At 40.9% G+C, this 13,934-nt stretch overlaps 1 protein-coding gene and 1 pseudogene across 14 annotated transcripts in view; one reads left to right on the top strand and one right to left on the bottom strand.

The window, feature by feature from the left end:
* The window catches only part of ANKS1B (ankyrin repeat and sterile alpha motif domain containing 1B), a 1,050,493-nt gene that overhangs the window by 35,126 nt on the left and 1,001,433 nt on the right, over window positions 1–13,934 (top strand). The window lies entirely within an intron of this gene.
* LOC144281650 (decreased expression in renal and prostate cancer protein-like) lies at window positions 1,544–3,093 on the bottom strand (annotated as a pseudogene).

The following is a 13,934-nucleotide window of genomic DNA, read 5'->3' as shown; positions in this document are numbered from 1 at the left end:
TCTAGGACAAAAAAGTATTATTATCTATAAAGCCATTTACTCCCTCTCTCTTTTTTTTTAAAGATTGTATTTATTTATTCATGAGAGACACAGAGAGAGAGAGAGAGAGACAGAGACAGAGACACAGGCAGAGGGAGAAGTAGGCTTCATGCAGGGAGCCTGAGACTCCAGGATCATGCCCTGGGCCGAAGGCAGGCGCTAAACCTCTGAGCCACCCAGGGATCCCCTACTCTCTTTCTTTCACTTATTTATTCATTTAGCAAACCATTGTAGGGTATTCATCAGGAAGTTAAGTACTTTTAAAATGTGTAATTAAAGGAAAGTTCAGAGTTTGTATATTTCTTATGTCATGACTGTTAGTGAAAGTATGTTTGGAGCAAATATTTTTAGTTGATTACCTTATTCTGAGAGGTAAACTTGGTTTAAACAGTAGATCTCAAAACAGATTTTATTATTTTTTATTTTTTAAACAAATTTTATTTTCATTTGTATTTTATTTTATTTATTTTAAAAAATATTTTATTCATTTATTCATGAGAGACACACAAAGGGGGCGCGGAGGTGCAAAGACACAGGCAGAGGGAGAAGCAGGCGCCATGCAGGGAGCCTGATGTGGGACTCGATCCCGGGTCTCCAGGATCAGGCCCTGGGCTGAAGGTGGCGCTAAACTGCTGAGCCAACCAGGCTGCCCTATTTTTATTTTTATTTTTGCCCTCTCATCCCATTTATTAAAGAAACAGTAAGAAAAGATACAATGCAGGAAAAACACCAACCATCCTTTCACGTTAGGCTGAACGAAGCACAGTGATTTCTCCCCTTAATCCCCCCACCCCCACCCTCATTCCCATATTCCCATCCATGTCAGTTTAAATTTTGAGGTTCTCTGATCGAGAGTACTAGTGGAGAGGGAGTTAGATGAGCTGTGGAGCCTTGATTCTGGCCTCCTCTAAGTCCCAGGAAAAGGAAGTTGCAGGCCCAGTCATTCAAGCAGAACGTGTATCTGGTGGGTTTCTGAAGTGGTTGCCCACCTCCCTGTTCTGTGTTCAAGCCCCCAGGAAAAGGTATGGCAGTAGAGGATGACCAGGTCCAAGCTGCCCAGGTCAGAGCTGCTGAAGCATGGTCGGTTCACCAACATTTCTACAGAGCAGTGAGCTGATTCTCCAGTGATGAGCAGGGGACTACATACTAATTGGGACCTGCAGGCCAATGTATCCCTGAGGAAAAGTCCACACAAACAATTCAGGAAACTAGTAAGAAACAAGAGGCAGAAAGCTGTGGGACAAAAGCACAGCAGGCTTCTGGAGGGCTGGAGATCTTTAATCTCAAAGTCAGGGTCATTCCCACTTGCTGTAGTCCATCTCCTACAAATAACATTTCACTTTCAGTCAAGAAAGAAGCAGAGGAAAACAATGGCTCATCTGAACTTGAGCCCCAGATAGGTAATTCAGACTGTAGCTCCACATCTACCCTTTTACTTAAAACACAGCCCCACCTAGAACCATGGTGCTTGAAAACCAAAGTGGTCCTGGAAAGAAAAATGTGTTTAAGGGGGTAACATTCTATTTGGATACATTGTAGCCATTGGACCACCTGGTCTGGGGAAAGCAGCTGGGGAGCTCCCCACTCTAGGAAATGGGACCAAAGTCTTGCTTACAGGGCCATTCGTCCTTGGAAATGAAGCTGGGTTTAGACCCAGGGTTCCACTTGGCCTTGCAAAAGGAGCTGGGTTGATACCCATGGGGCCTGCTGGAGAAGAGCTCAGGGTCCAGGAGCTGACCTAGGGGAAGTAACCTGGCCAGGGCCTAATGGGCCAGTAGACCTTGGGAAGGCAGCAGGACTTGGACCCTGCAAGCCACTAGCCCTTGGGAAGTTAGCTGGATTGCAGCCTAATGGCCCAGAGGTTCTTGGGAAAATTGTTGGACTTGAGCTCTGGAGGCTAGCAGACCTCTGGAAAGTAGCTGCATTTGAAGCCAATGTGCCAGAATACTGAGAGAAGGCAGCTGGATTGAGCCCTCCTGAACCTGTTCCCCTTGAAAAGGGATTAGCATTGAAAAAAGAGCTGAATTAGGGCATATGGGGCTGGGATCCCTGGACATGGGAGATGGATTTGGCCCTGGAAGGCCAATTCCTTGAGAGCCAGGACCCAAGTTTGGGCCTATGGGGCCAGGTACTCTTGCCATAGAGGATGGGCTTGTGCCCATGTTTCCAGAAGCCTGTGAGAAAGCATCTGAATTTGCTTCAAAAAGACATGCTGCTCTTAGAATAGGGGCAAGATCTAGGCCTTGAGGTCCAGCCATTCTTAAGACCAGATGCTGTGCCTAGAAGGTCACCCACTCTGGTGTCCACATTAGGGCCAGGCCGCCTGCCCTTGGGTTGTGCCCAAGGCCTGGGCCTGGAAACATACCTGACCTCAGGGCAGGGTTTGTACCAACGAAGCCTGATCTCAGATTGGGACTTGGTCTTGGTCCCAGGCCAACTGGTCTAGGATCAGGAGGACCATTACCAGAAGTCAAGAAGATACCTGTTCTCAGGTTGGGCCCAGAACCAGGGCTCATAGGGCCACCACTTCTGAGGTCAGGACCCATTCCCAGGAAACCACCTGCTTTTGGGTTGGACATAGGACCTGGCCCTGGGAGACCCCCTAATCTGGGGTTAGACAGAGATCCTGGGCCTGGAAGAGCCCCTGCCCTAGGGTTCAGAGATGGCCCTGGGCCTGGGCCCAAGAGGCCACCAGGCCTTGGGAAAGAAACTGCACCAGCGCCAGTGGGATTCATCCCTCTTGGAAAAGAAGCCATGCCTAGGTCACGAGCACCAGCAGGGAGAGGTGCTGGATTTGAAGCCAATGAGCCTGATGAAGATGGAAAAGGTGATGGGTTCCTTGGAAATGGGGCCAGATTTCCACCGAGAGAACCAGTTGCCATAAGAAAGGGATCAGAATTCATGCCCAGTGGGTGGCCTGTGTTTAAAACAGGACCCCTCGCTGTGGTCCCAGGGAACGGCGAGCTGGAGCTGTCCGAGCTGTCCTCAAGGTGGCAACTGAGTACGAGTCCAAGGAGTTGGCCGCTCTCGAGGGAAAATCCGAGGTTCATTCATACTTTCATGGGGACGTTGGTGATAATGGGCTTGGGGCGAGTTTTGAAAAGGATCTTGTTTTGGTAAGTGCTGTCACCAGGTACTGGGTGCAGCCAAGCTCATCACAGTCCTGCTCTTCAGGAGTGTGTTTGACAAGGACAGCAAAATGTTTCTCCAGATGGATGATTTTTCCATAAAGGATATGATGTCCCATGATCAACACAGGGATTCCCTGGAAATAGCAGTTTGCACCATGAGTTTTCCGTCTTTAAAAAGCAACTAAAAGTAAGCTGCGATGGCAGCTGCCGAGCGATAACTGAACCTCCTACCACCGTCGCCGATGCCGCTCAAAACAAATTTTAATCTGAGATATTTCCTTTGGACAGGCATAGAACTAGACTTATAAACAAAATCCTGTGCCTTAGGGAGCCAGGCATTAGCTATTCTTTGAATTTTAGGTAGCCTTTAAATTTTAATGTTTAATCCTTTTAAAATAAACTTTCCTGTATTAATTCTGTGCCAGTTATCTCACCAAAATTCATCCTTAAGAGAGGTCTTCCCTTCTCCATTCTCTTATATGCAGTATATTGTTTGTACCTACCTTTATTACTAATTTATTCTATTGTGTTTCGTTTGCTATTAGGATTTTTTCTACCCCATGATATTATTCATTTAATACTTAGGAAAACTGTATGAATGCTTATCCATATGCACTGGGTATTGACATCAGTTGGCCAATAAGATGGATGCGATTCCTGTCTGTAGAGGATGTAGAACAGGAAAAGTAAAGAATGTTATAGGAATGCATAGCAGAGGCCCCTACCCTATACTTGGCATTAAAAAGGAATATTTTTAGGAGGAAGTTGCATTTCAGCTAAGGCCACTCACTAGTTAACAGCAAGGTAAACGGACTGGATCATGTAAATAATAGAAAAGGAACTTGATTTTATTATAAGAATAATGAGAAGCTATTGAAAGGGAGTGACATCAACATTATTATTTTGCTTACTACCGTACGAGACCTTATGTAAAACTTAGAAGTTTAAAACGACTACTTTATATTGCTCATGGTTTTGTAGGTCAGTAGTTTGTTACTGGGCAGTAGTGTGCTTGCTAGACATTCCTCATTAAGACTCTGTCACTTGCAGTCACATGTCACAGGGGCTCAGAGCTGTGTAGGTTCCAGCAGCCTGGACATCTGATCGGGCTCACTCACATGGCTCGTAGGTGATGCTGCCTGTTGGGGCCTTCAGCTTTGTTGCTGACTGGACTACCTATATGTGGCCTCTCCAGCATGGTGGTTTTGGGGTAATCAGACTTTTTACACAGCAGCAGGCTTTGCTTGGAGCAAGTGTCTCAAGAGAATCAAGCAAAAACTTTGTGGGCTTTTCTGACCAAGAGTTGGAAGTTAATAATCATGTCATTTCTGCTGTGTTTTAGTTTTACAAGCTTGTCGCTAAAACTGGGCTGGATTCAAGGGGAGTGGACACAGACGGACCACACCTCTTGGTGGGAGAAGTGTCAAAAAAAAAAAAAAAAGCGTTTAAAACATGCAGACGTCTTTTAAAACCACCACAGTCCTTCTTTTGGTCACAAATTATTTACAATTCTCTCAAATGCAAAATCCATTCTCTCCAAAGTCCTCTTCCATCCTGAAGGTTTATTTGTTCTGGCATGAGCTCAAGATCCATTCATCTAAATCAACTCTGTATGTATATGAGGCCCATGATATGCAGTTCCTTAGATATGGTTTCTCTTGACATGAAGATCTGTGAACCAAAAAGATGTTTTCTGCTCCCCACCTAGCCACTCTGCATTGGTGATTCAGGGATAGGATAACCACAGTAGACACCCCTTTCTAAAATGAAAGAAATGAGAGCTACATAGCATTCACGAGACAATTGCAGTTTTGAAATCCAGCTGGACAGATGTTGCCCGTGTGTTGATTAGGGTTTAGTACTGCTCATTAGGAATTGTTTTCCATTGCTCTTGGTCCTGCCATTTGGGTTCTTGATTCTTCCTTCTGAATCATGCTTTCATTTCCTTAGGAAATGGTGTATGTCTGCAGTTGGGTAGCTTCCTAGGCCTGCTTCCTACCTGTAGAAGTTTGGGTGCCCAAAGGCTTCTTTTCTTTTTGTACTTATTCCATCTATTTAAGTTAAAGCTGGGGGATGCTTTGTTAATACAGTTCCCGCGAACATTTACTTTTTGCTATTCTGGTGGATTTTATTGGGGTTTGCTCCATTAGGTAAAAGTCGCAGCAATAAACGTCTTTAAGCCAGGCCTGTCTTTACCTTGGATTACTTGTGAGGCTGCTGAGGCACCTGGCCAATGCTACATGTTTTAGAGTTTTGTTATATCACTGCATATACTAAAGTTTTGTTCTGGTTGCTATTGGTGCCTACCTACCCAATTACCCGAAACTTAATTATTCAAAGTAATATTCTGTTTTGCTCACAATGTTGTGGTCAGGTAGTTGCAGGCAGATGTTGGCTGTGGTCATCTGAAGGCTTAGCTGGATGAGTTGAAGATGGCTCAGTCACATGGCCGGTGGATGCTCACCTGAATAGTGCTTACATGTGGTCTCTCCAGTGGGGCAGTGTCAGAGTACCTGGAATTCTTACGTGGCCCCTGAGTGAGTGTCTCAAGAGATTCAGATGGAAGCAGAATGGCTTTTTCTGACCTCGTCTCAGAAATCATCCAGTATCACCTCTGCTGTATTCTCATCGTTACAGGCAACTTACTAAGGCCGACCCAGATTCAAGGGGAGGGCACATAGATCCCGCCTCTCAGGGGGAGGAATTTCAAAGAATATGCAGACAGGTTTTAAAAAATGTTAACCCCACGGTTACCATAATCATAGCACACATTTCTTGAATGACAATAATGTATCAGATATTTTGATGAGTACTTTACATGAATTCCCTTATTTACTTTTTATCACAACTTTATGATTTTTTCAAAAACTCGTTTTTGGAAAAGGAAATAGAAGCTGGAGAGGTTAAGTAACCTGCCCAGGGTCACACAGCTAATAAATAATAGAATCTAGATCCGTATTAAGTTCTCCATGACCCAAGAGTCCATAGGCTTCCCCATTGCTAAATTGGCAGCTTATTATAAACAGAACAGAATTGTGTTTTAGGTAGCTCATTCCTGGAAGCAGGGAGACAAGTGAGGAAGCTATTACTACCATCACGTGCTCATTTTATCTGTTTTTACACAAGGTAAGCAATAGAAGGAGTGGAAAAAAGTAGGAGGGGGAAGGGTATGTATTATTAAATATTGGCAGGAAAAATACAGTTATTTTTAGGCAGATAGGATTTCTGTGGGTGTAAAGATTTTCAGTATCTATTTGTTATTGGTTAAAATTACCATCTTTATCCTTCTTCATTTCTCGTCTGCCATAATGTCTTTGCTTGTTTGTTCAGGGAGGCCCGTAGATCCCTAGGTCTGCTGTATAGCTGGTATATGATCTTGGCAATTTCACGGTAGAATAAAAGTTGTTCAGTTTTCTTCTCTACCAAAGGCAGACTTTTCAGCTATTTATTAGACTTGGAGAAAAATTTGAGGTGTGGGGTCCCTTGAGAGTTCCTTTTAGGAATTGACAAACTATGGTTTGAGGTCCAAATCTAGCCTGTATATTGCTTTTTTTGTAGATAAAGTTTTACTGGAACACAGCCATACCCATTCATTTACACGTTCTCTAAGACTCTTTTCATGCCATAGTGTTGGATAGCTCTAGCAGAGACTGTGTGGCTCCCTAAAGCCTAAAATATTCACTCTCTGGCACTTTATAGAGAAAGTTTGTAGACCCCTGTTGTGTATAATGTAAGACCTATTTAGGTCATTCTGTTGGATATGTGAGATGCTTGGTGCAGGTCAGGGCACAGTTTTGAGACAGAATGGCCTCGCATGTAATTATGTATCTTAGTAGCAGAGATACTAAGATACATAATGTTGATTAATAGTTGATTACTGTTCATTAATAGTTAATTAACCAATATTGACTAATTCAATATTGATTAACTATCGATTAAATCAACGATTGGTGCTTATCACAGATCTAAAAAAGCAGAAGTCCAGAGGCTTCTGGAAAGGATTCCAACAAATACGGTAGAACCGTCAATTTAGGCTGAGGCCCTTGTTTTGTACTGTGGTTTGAATTTTTCAGTTTGTTTTACTAGGTTACTACTTTATATGTAGACCCGTATGTGACTCCTGCCCCTCACTAAGGTGAGAATAGCTGTCTATAAGTTATTCTTCCTTTACCCTGCCTATTTTAAATTTTTTATTTTAGAAAGCTTTCGAAATATTTTTTGTTTCGGTTTGCTTCTGACTTCTCTATGCTGCATTTTTACATTGTCACATTTAAATGCTTCCCTGTATCTGGGAGATATATTTGTTTACTTTATTGTGCATTTGATTTCTTCTCATGCCCTATTTAGGATGTTGTTGTTTAAGCCGTGGGACTGACCTAGATGTTTGCAGGCAGGGCATTCAGAGAGAGATACCTCGAGGCCCAGGGGGAGCGTGCAGATCAAGTTATGCTTTCCATGCTCATCTCTGGTTGTGCCTTCAAGCTTTACTTAGACCAAATGTATATTCTTTCCAATTAATGTTGCTTTTATTTTCTGCTATTTGGAAATGTGATTGTGCATTTACTAATATTATAGGAATGGTTTTCTCAGACAACCAAGAATATTTTACCTACCTAAAGTGTAATGAAAGTATTTCTTAACTGTTAATGATTTGCAAAAAGCCTTTGTGTGTCTATGTAATTAGAAGAGATTAAATAACTTTCTTAAATATGCAGTAAAAGTTAATTTTATTAGCTGCCCATTTGGAAATAGGTTATTGATTCACTTTTGCTATACACAGAAAAATGAAATGACATAATGTAGTGAATCTCCTTTTGCAAAGGAAAAAACTACATTATTCTAAGCATATATTTTGTCACACATTTTGTGTTTTACTTAACTGACTTTACTCTTTAAAAAGTGAGAGTTAAATAAGTACGTTAACAGTTGAGTACTTTTCCTCCTCTCACTACTGAATAATAAAAAAAAATAAATCTTGGTAATTGTTTTTAGTTATGCTTATTATCCTGATGAAATTGTACTAATATATCACTTCCACTGTTTGTGAAAATATTTGTGTTGCAATGAGCCTGCAGTGATGTGACTTCTGAAAAAGTGATGGTAAGAACTCTGGCTCATTTGTAATGAATGCATGTCCCAAACTGGGTCCCATTGCGTTTAAGAAAAGGTAGTTGAAACAAAAGAGAGGTAAATATGTGAGGAGATGGATATGTAGTAAGTTTGGCTGTGGAAATCCTTTTACTATGTATACGTGTGTCACATCATGGCATTGCGTGTGCTTCAAATATTGTGCCATTGTATTCGTCAGTTATACCTCAATAAAAGAAAAAAATACAAGTAAAGATGGCTTTTAGACAAGAAGGAAAATAGCTGTGTTTTACCAGGAGGTATATATTTTTACTTTCTTTGGGTAAGTGGGAATCCGAGTGTTCTTCCGCACCTAACCAGCCACTGTGGTGTCCCCCAACCCTTCAGGTTTTCCATTCATTCATGGTCAACAGGCCTGGTGGCTCCTTGTGAACAAACATTTAGTCAGGAAGTGGAAGCTGCTTGCTCTTTGAGAAGAGCCGCTGATCTTTGGTTTTTGGACTGTTCATCAGGTAACCAGCCTGCTCCTTCTGGCAGTATTGGCGACAAATTGGAGCTTGCTTTTTACATAAGCTTGCTTTGCTTGACTGTGTAACTGACTCTGCTTTACTCGTGTGTGTAGGCTGGGGGCATCCTATTATATCAGGGGTGATGCGATGTTTAGGATACTTGAATTTACCTCATAAGATACGTGAGCAATTTGGGGATGCCTGGGGGGCTCTGTGGTGGAGCGTCTGCCTTTGGCTCAGGACATGATCCCAGGGTGCTGGGATCGAGTCCTGCATGGGGCTCCCTGCAGGGAGCCTGCTTCTCCCTCTGCCTGTGTCTCTGCCTCTCTCTCTGTGTCTCTCATGAATAAATAAATAAAATCTTAAAAAAGATGTGAGCAATTTGAATAAGAATGAAGATGTTTTTGTGTACCTCTTGCTATGCAACAGTATCACCATAAACTTAGTCTTAAACAACGTGTTTTTGGTTTCTGTAGGCCCTCTGCTAAAGATCTCACAAAACTTGAATCGAGGTGTTTGCCAAGACAATAGTTCTCAACTGAGGCTGGACTGGGAAACAGTTACTTAGATTGTTGGCAGATGGTGGTTCCTTGCTATTGTAGGACTGGAGGCTTCAGCATCCTGTTGGCTGACACCTCCTGTCATTCCAGCTCATGTGACATTCTGACCATGGCCATTTGCTTCCTCAAAGCCAGCAAAGGAGAGTCAGGATGGGTGCTACAATATTATGTAATATAATTGCATGCTCAAGTACAATAATTATGGACATTTCCTGTCACCTTTACCAAATTCTTTTGGTTACAAACATATCACAGGTCCTGCCCACACTCAAGGGGAGAAGGGTCATGTAAGGACTAGGAACCAGGAGTTGGGGACCATGGGGATCACCTACAGAATCTGTCTGCTACAGAAGGGAAAGGAAAATTAGGTTGATCCCACCACCCTCAGAATTTTCTTTTCACTTATAAATAATGTGAGGTTAGGATTCATGTTTGACTCATCCTGTAATTTTCCCCCTGCACTGTCACCTACCTAGTAGACCAGTGTCTTACACTTAGTGGGGACTCATTTGGTATTTGTTGGCTTAATTACCTGTTTATGCTATAAAACTGCTACTCAAAAAAGCTGACTCTTGTACGTGGCCTGACAGTCTGTTTGCAAATTTGAAAGCCATTGTTTATAAGCCAAGACTATTAAAATTTTAATTATGCTAGCAGTGTTTATTTTACCATCAAATAGTGATTTTTAATGAATACTTCTTTACCTAGAAGAAGACATACCAGTGCTCTGTTTAAAATTGGAGAATACGGGGGCATCTGACTGGCTCAGTTGGTGGAGCACACAACTCTTGATCTCAGGGTTGTGAGTTCAGGGCTCACATTGGATGTAGAGTTTAGCTAAAAAAAAATTAAATAAAACAAGATTGAAGAATGCAGATCACCTTGTTAAATCAGTATAGCAGTGGAAATAGCTGAAGAAGATCTCAAACCTTGTGCCGTGTTGTTCTGAGAGACTAAGTGTTATATAAGGTAGCCTTCTTTTCATGGTATTCTACTTGTCTAACAGCCTATTTGTCATCTAAATCAGCAGGCAAAAGTTACCAAACTTTTTCATTTTTGTCTATGAGAAAAATATAAGCTGCTACATCATAGAAGTGAGTATTTCTGAAACTTAGGCTCCAAAAGAGTCATAATCAGCACTTCAAAAATATTAATTATGTGTATACTTAATCTTCCATATGGCTCTAGACCTGACATTTTGCAAATTTGCATTTCTTTCTTGGATAGATAAGATGGGGTCTAGAGAACCATAGAACACCTAAAATTGCTTTTGTGTCATGAACTAACACAAGGCAAAAAGAACAAAAACAAAAAAACAAAAACAAAAAAAACGGCCAGTAATAGAAGGGAAAAATATACAACAAAGACTCCACGTCTTTGTGAAGAGGAGGTCCTTAATAAGCTCAGTATTAATCTAACAGTAATGGAGAAGCCAGCCAGGAATTACCATATTCAGAGGTAAGAATGGTTCCTATTGGGAATTTGTGGGAATTTGTGGGCTGTGAGAGAGGGGCAGATATCCGCAGTTAGTAAAATAGGCCATGCAAGAAGTGACTACCATTGGTAGTCGAAGGATAGACAGTCACCAAATGTAGGAAGATTCTCTGCTGCAGTTGTTCATTGTGTATATACATTTTACGAGCAGCAGCATCTTTGGGAACAGAGAAATAACAGGGGAAAACTATGGAGCTGGACTTTGGTACAGCCCTAGAGAATTGTAACTCCCATCTTCTGTTATCATCCATGCTGGGCGGACTTCTAAGATGTTCGCAAAGATTCTACTCTGATGTACATGCACTGCACAATCCTCTTCTCTTGGGCAGCTCCTGGATGTCTTCTTTGTGTGCTCGCACAACAGGTGTGTGAATATGATGCATTATCACACCCTTGACGCAAGTACAACCCAATTGAAGGGGATAGTGTTACGGTCTGAGGATAGGAGGCAGTCTTAGCAATCCTGCAAGGAACCAAACTCTGCCCACAACCGGCGATTCTAGAGGAGGACCCCACTCATTAGGTGAAACCCCAGCCCTGGCAGATACTTTGCTTTCAGCCCTAAGGAGTCCCTGAGCAAAGGGCCGATGTGACATGGACTCCTGATCACAGAAACCATAAGATGATAAATTCATGTTTGATTTAAGGCTCTGCTCACGTGGTAATTTGTCATGCAGCCATCGAAAAAGAATATGGCACCTTAAAGGCGCCTTGAACGTTTACACAAATACTTTCCTGAACGTGATCCATCCTTTCCCACCTGTGTGTCTCCTCTGTTCAGGTGGTCTCTTCCCTGGGATGATTTCTGTTACATATCTGCTCTGTCCATCATTTAAGGCCCATCTCGTGTACCATCTCCTGATTGGCAGTTTCCCTCTTTTTGTAGATGAATCCATCTCTAATCCAGTTGTGCGTTTTGTATCTATCTATCTTTTCCATGTAACTTACACATTTTACTTTCATAGAAGTTATTTGTATTCATGGTTCATGTCTTTTATTTTAAATGTGTTTATTGAATTAAATTGGAAATATAGTCATAAATTAAAAGAATATAGAATGAAAAGTTAGTGTCCTTAGCCCAGTTCACTGGTCCCCCCCAGTCCTTTAGGCCAGAGGCTACCATTCTTTCAGTTTTCCATGTATCCTCTGTAAAGATTCTATACATAGGTAAGTATATATGTTTATGCTCTGCACCTCCTTTATATACACATTCTCTTCTTGTGAGATGTGTGAAGAATCCATGTTTTTTCCTTCTTATATTAATCTTCTGAAATAACTAAGTGTTTAAGACTTACTGAATTTAATCTTTTCTACCAAACCTTTAATTGATGTTACTTATATTAACTCTAATCTCATTTTGACAGACTCTGATTAAAATGCTTTCCTTAGTAGAGAGACTCAAAACCCTTCTGAACATCTCATTGTTTAGATTGAATGCTGTATACCACAAAAATGCCAACGGCTCATAATTGTAAAATGTGTTTACTGGATTAGAACCATATGGACAAATACTTTTGAATTGGATATTAGTATTAGCAGGTGCTAATCTTTCTATCTTCTCTGATAATCCCCCCTGCTACTCTCCTAGAAGAATGGTTATTGTGTGAGAGATCTTAATGAGGATAGGATTGGGAATTTGTGAAAATATAGTTCTTTGAACTGAACTTGAGATATTCTATTTATTACTTGTTCTCAGGGTGCTATTGGAAAAATGAAGCTCATAACATTTCCTGAAATTCTATAAAATGAAAATGTGGAATAATACCTAACCCTTCTCATCTATGCATGTGATCTGGGGCTTTGTATTTTGTTAAAGGTTTTAGTAACTCATTTGTCTCTCAATATCTCCTTATTTCAGTTGCCTTATTAAAAATACCAGCTACTTTGAAGCTTGTTTTTCCTCTCTTACCTATTCTCAGATTATCTGCTTATCTCTCCTATTGGTGAAATTAGAATGAGTGAAAAAGAAATGACTTGGAACTATGATCCTGAGCCGGTACAAACCCTTTGTGACTAAGTTCTTACCAAATTTATTTGTGAAGTGCATATGTGTGTTTGCTTCTTTTTTATGTTCTCTTTATTCGCAGTTGTGCTGCTTAGCACATCATTCAGGAAAATATATAGGGATTGAGATTAGAGAAATCAGCCATTAAAACCATTGTTAGCAAGTTTATAAAAACAATAAATGGTTATAGACTTTTAAGTTAACTGGATTTGAGTACTGAAGGTTGTGTGTTTATTTGAATTTTAGTTATCCAAGCCACCATCTTTCCTATTTCACAGAATAACATTGATCTTGTTGAAGAGGAAGCTCAGGGCCAGTTTATTTTTCATATGGCCTGATGTATTAATAACTGCTTTTATTTTATTTATTTATTTATTTTTAAGATTTTATTTATTCATGAGAGACACAGAGAGAGGGGCAGAGACACAGGCAGAGGGAGAAGCAGGCTCCACGCAGGGAGCCCAACGCGGGACTCGATCCCGGGTCTCCAGGATCAGGCCCCGGGCTGAAGGCAGCGCTAAACTGCTGAGCCACCAGGGCTGCCCTAATAACTGCTTTTAAATGCTTTCTCTGTAACAGGGATTCTAGGATGTATAAGGGGATAATAAAGTTTATCTTTTATCCAACTGAGAAGAAAATGTTAAATTTGTAAAGTACTAAGAAGATATTTATTTATTGATGTCCTCATTTCATAAATATGTGTGATTTTCCTGAGAAATTCAGAGATTGTGGAATATCTATAGAATTTTTTTTTTTTACTATTGTATTACTTTTTTATAGTATTTTTAATGGGACCTCATAGTGTTCACCAGGGAACGTGGAACTCCTTGTGTTTTCTGATTGTGCTTTCTGATTTGGTAAGTTCCTTATATATACAAGCAAAGAGAGATCCTTTTTGGGTAAAATTTGCATTTCAGGTAGCCTCAATGTTAATGATGTTTTTAGGGCAAATAGTGAACACATTTCATTTTTTGAAAAATATCAATTCATGGAAAACAGATGATATAAAATAGTTGAATTTAGTTTGGTTGTGTTTAGTTCAATTATATAAATTTCCATAATGATTTGCACACAGTAGGGGTTTGCTGCTTCTGCTCTGATTGCAGTT

The sequence above is a fragment of the Canis aureus genome, chromosome 13 (genome assembly GCF_053574225.1).
Source record: "Canis aureus isolate CA01 chromosome 13, VMU_Caureus_v.1.0, whole genome shotgun sequence".
NCBI classification, from domain to species: domain Eukaryota; kingdom Metazoa; phylum Chordata; class Mammalia; order Carnivora; family Canidae; genus Canis; species Canis aureus.
Note: the sequence above shows the minus strand (reverse complement) of the source record. Positions and strands in the feature narration are given on the sequence as shown.